This window comes from Arachis hypogaea, chromosome 2 (assembly GCF_003086295.3).
Source record: "Arachis hypogaea cultivar Tifrunner chromosome 2, arahy.Tifrunner.gnm2.J5K5, whole genome shotgun sequence".
Lineage (NCBI taxonomy): Eukaryota > Viridiplantae > Streptophyta > Magnoliopsida > Fabales > Fabaceae > Arachis > Arachis hypogaea.
In genome coordinates, this window is record NC_092037.1 from 51,856,635 (window position 1) to 51,861,754 (window position 5,120).

Consider the following 5,120-nt stretch of genomic DNA (forward strand, 5'->3'; position numbering starts at 1 on the left):
AGTTTGGTGTCAATTGCATGTTTCTGTTCTTCTTACATTTTTCGAATTCATTCATGTGTCTTCATTGATCTTCAAGTTGTTCTTGATGATTTACTTGCTCTGATCTTTAAATTCTCTTGTCTTGAGTGTTTTGTTGTTTCTCATATGCATTCTCAATTTGTTAGTGTCAATAGTATACAAACTTCTAAGTTTGTGTCTTGCATGCATTGTTTATTTGATCTTAGTTTCATTTTGATTATTCCTCATTATTAAAAATCCAAAAAAAATTTTTAATTTGTGTCTTTTCAAGTCAATAATACAGAGAACTGAAGATTCAGAACATTCAGCAGAGGAATTACACAGAAAAAGCTGGGCATTCAAAACGCCCAGTGAGGAAGGAAAACTGGCATTTAAACGCCAGCCAGGGTGCCTGGCTGGGCGTTTAACGCCCAAACGGGTAGAGTTTTGGGCTTTAAACGCCAGAATGGATACCATTCTGGGCGTTTAACGCCATGATGGCACAAGAGGGAAGATTTTGTTTTTAATTCAAATTTTTTTCAAGTTTTCATAATTTTTCAAAATCAAATCTTTTTCAAATCATATCTTTTCAATCATATATTTTCAAAATCAATTTCTTTCCATTTTCAAAAATACTTGCTAACAATTAATGATTTGATTCAACATTTCAAGTGTGTTGCCTTTTCTGTTGAGAAAGGTTTAATGTCTGAATCATATCTTTTAAATTTCTTGTTAGCCAAGTCATTAATTTTAAAAATCAAATCTTTTTAAATTGTTTTTCAATCATATCTTTTCAATCATATCTTTTTAAAACCATAACTTTTCAATCATATCTTCTTAATCACATCTTTTTCAAAATAGTTTTCAATCATATCTTTTTTATTTCTAATTTCAAAATCTTTTTCAAAAATCAATTTATTTCTTTCCCAATCTTAGTTTTCGAAAATCATTCATCAATTTTTTAAAATTTCTTTTAATTATTTTAAAATCTTTTACTTTATTTTCGAAAATTCTTCCCCTCTTCTCACATCCTTCCATTTATGGACTAACACTCCTCCACTATCAACAATTCGAACTCCATCTCTCTTGATAAGTTCGAATTCTTCTTCTACCTCCTCCTTCTATTCTTCCTTTCCTCTGACACCTCAAGGAATCTCTATATTGTGACATAGAGGATTCCATATTTTCTTGTTCTATTCTCTTTCATATAAGCAGGAGCAAAGACAAAAGCATTCTTGTTGAGGCTGACCCTGAACCTGAAAGGACCTTGAAGCGAAAGCTAAGAGAAGCTAAAGCACTACTCTCTGTAGAGGACCTAATAGAAATCTTCAAACAAGAAGAAGACATGGCAGCTGAAAACAACAACAATGCAGACAATGCAAGGAAGGTGCTGGGTGACTTTACTGCACCTACTCTCGACTTCTATGGGAGAAGCATCTCTATCCCTGCCATTGAAGCAAACACTTTGAGTTTAAGCCTCAATTAGTTTCTCTAATGTAACAGAATTGCAAGTTTCATGGACTTCCATTGGAAGATCCTCATCAGTTTTTAGCTGAGTTCTTGCAAATCTGTGACACTATCAAGACCAATGGGGTTGACCCTGAGGTCTACAGACTTATGCTATTCCCTTTTGCTGTAAGAGACAGAGCTAGGATATGGTTGGACTCACAACCTAAAGAAAGCCTGAACTCTTGGGAAAAGCTAGTCAATGCCTTCTTGGCAAAGTTCTTTCCACCTTAAAAATTGAGTAAGCTTAGAGTGAAAGTCCAAACCTTCAGACAGAAGGAAGGTGAATCCCTCTATGAAGCTTGGGAAAGATACAAACAATTGATCAGAAAGTGTCCTTCTGACATGCTTTCCAAATGGAGCATCATAGGTATTTTCTATGATGGTCTGTCTGAACTGTCCAAGATGTCATTGGACAGCTCTGCTGGAGGATCTCTTCATCTGAAGAAGACGCCTGCAGAAGCTCAAGAACTCATTGAAATGGTTGTAAATAACCAATTCATGTACACTTCTGAAAGGAATCCTGTGAACAATGGGACGAATCAGAAGAAAGGAGTTCTTGAGATTGATACTCTGAATGCCATATTGGCTTAGAACAAAATATTGACTCAGCAAGTGAATATGATTTCTCAAAGTCTGTCTGGAATGCAAGCTGCACCAGGTAGTACTAAGGACGCTTCATCTGAAGAAGAAGCTTATGATCCTGAGAACCCATCAATGGAAGAGGTGAATTACATGGGAGAACCCTATGGAAACACCTATAATCCTTCATGGAGAAATCATCCAAATCTCTCATGGAAGGATCAACAGAGACCTCAACAAGGTTTCAACAACAATAATGGTGGAAGAAACAGGTTTAGCAATGGCAAGCCTTTTCCATTATCTTCTCAGCAATAGACAGAGAATTCTAAGCAGAGCCACTCTGACTTAGCAACCATGGTCTCTGATCTAATCAAAACCACTCAAAGTTTCATGACTGAAACAAGGTCCTCCATTAGAAATTTGGAGGCACAAGTGGGTCAGCTGAGCAAGAAAATTACTGAACTCCCTCCTAGCACTCTTCCAAGCAATACAGAAGAAAATCCAAAAGGAGAGTGTAAGGCCATCAACATGGCCGAATTTGGATAGGAGAAAGAGGCAGTGAGTGCCATTGAGGAAGACCTCAATGGACGTCCACTGGCCTCCAATGAGTTTCCTAATGAGGAACCATGGGAATTTGAGGCTCACACTGAGACCATAGAGGTTCCATTGGATTTACTTCTGCCATTCATGAGCTCTGATGAGTATTCTCCCTCTGAAGAGGATGAATGTGTCACTGAAGAGCAAGTTGCTAAGTACCTTTGGAGCAATCATGAAGCTAAATGACAAGTTATTTGGTAATGAGACTTGGGAGGACGAACCTCCTTTGCTCACCAAAGAACTGGGAAGTTCTCAATACCTTGTACCATAGGCACCATGACCTTTGAGAAGGCCCTGTGTGACCTAGGGTCAAGCATAAACCTTATGCCTCTCTCTGTAATGGAGAAGCTATGGATTTTTGAGGTACAAGCTGCAAGAATCTCACTAGAGATGGCAGACAATTCAAGAAAACAGGCTTATGGACTTGTAGAGGATGTTCTGGTAAAGATTGAAGACCATTACATCCCTGCTGATTTCATAGTCCTAGAGACTTGGAAGTGCATGGATGAATCCATCATCCTTGGCAGACCCTTCCTAGCCACAGCAAAGGCTGTGATTGATGTTGACAGAGGAGAATTGATCATTCAAGTGAATGAAGAATCCTTTATGTTTAAAGCTCAAGGATATCCCTCTGTAACCATGGAGAGGAAGCATGAAGAGCTTCTCTCAAAACAGAGTCAAACAGAGCCCCCAAGTCAAACTTTAAGTTTGGTGTTGGGAGGCCACAACCAAATTCTAAGTTTGGTGTTGAACCCCCACATTCAAACTCTAAGTTTGGTGTTTGGAGGTTCCAACATTGCTCTGAGTATCTGTAAGGCTCCATGAGAGCCCACTGTCAAGCTACTGACATTAAAGAAGCGCTTGTTGGGAGGCAACCCAATATTATATTTATCTATTTTCCATTGTTATTTTATGTTTTCCATAGGTTGATGATCATGGAAAGTCACAAAATCAATTGAAAAAGCAAAAACAAAATGAAAAACAGAAAGAAAAATTGCACACCCTGGAGGAAAATTTGCTGGCGTTTAAACGCCAGTGAAGATAGCAAAATGGGCGTTTAACGCCCAGTCTGGCACCATTCTGGGCGTTTAACGCTAGAAAGAGGCACCAGACGGGCGTTTAACGCCAGGAATGGGCAAGAAGCTGGCGTTAAACGCCAGAAATGGGCACCAGCCCGGCGTTTAACGCCAGGATTGGCAGAAGGAGCATTTTTGCTCGCCACTTATGCAGGGATGAATTATCCTTGACACCTCAGGATCTGTGGATCCCACAGGATCCCCACCTACCCCACCACTCTCTCTTTTTCACCCATTCACCAATCACCTCAACACCTCTTTCCCAAAAACCCCTCACCTATCAAATCCCACCATTCTCTTCACCACTCACATCCATCCTTCATAAAACCCCACCTACCTCAGCATTCAAATTCAAACCAATTTCCCTCCCAAACCCACCCATATTGGCCGAACCCTACCCCCCACTCCACCCCTATATAAACCCATCTTCACTCCTTCATTTTCACAAAACCTACACACTACTTCTTCCCCTTGGCCGAAAAACAAAGCCACCTCCATCTCCTCTATTTCTTCTTCTTCTACTCTCTTCTTTCTTCTTTTGCTCAAGGACGAGCAAACCTTCTAAGTTTGGTGTGGAGCGTTGCTTTTTGTTTTTCCATAACCATTTATGGCACCTAAGGCCGGAGAAACCTCTAGAAAGAGGAAAGGGAAGGCAAAAGCTGATGCAGGTGGAAACTATCTCTCAACAAATTTCCTTCGGCAAGTGTACCGAATTTGTCGTCAAGTAAAAACTCACAATAGAGTGAGGTCGAATCCCACAGGGATTGATTGATCAAGCAACTTTAATTAGAAGAATGTTCTAGTTGAGCGAATTCAGAATTTGGGTTGAGATTTGCAGAAAATAAAATGGCTGGAATGTAAATAACAGAAAAAGTAAATGCTAGAATTAAAGGGCTGAAAGTAAATGATTGAAAGTAAATTGCAGAATTGTAAATGGGAATGGGGTGTTTGCTCATGAAAGTAAACACAGAAATTAAAGAGAATGGGTGAGATCAAAATTGGGGAGTTCATTGGGCGCAGGAGATGTTGCAATTCTCCGGATCAAGTCCATTTTCATCTCTTCCTCAATCAATGCACTCATTGATCTCCTTGGCAATCTTAATTGATTGAATTACAATTTCTTGCAATTCAATCTCTCAAATCTTGATCAATAGCCAATTCCTTGGTCAATTGCTCATGAGAAGAGATGAAGTGTGGTCACTGATTATACTACATGCATTTCCCAAATCAAGTATTGATAGGATTATAGTCACATATCCATCCAAACCCAATTTGGTCCAGCATGAGAAAGCATTTCTAGCTTGATCTCTTCATTCCTCTTTCAAGGCTCAGAAGAGATCCAAGTTTGAATAGTTTCTTTTC

At 39.3% G+C, this 5,120-nt stretch overlaps 1 non-coding gene across 1 annotated transcript; it reads right to left on the reverse strand.

The window, feature by feature from the left end:
• Positions 1–1,746: 1,746 nt before the first annotated feature.
• Positions 1,747–1,854, reverse strand: LOC112763971 (small nucleolar RNA R71). The gene has a single exon (XR_003182970.1). It is a non-coding gene; the product is annotated as a small nucleolar RNA R71 (small nucleolar RNA).
• Between the last annotated feature and the right edge of the window lie 3,266 nt (positions 1,855–5,120).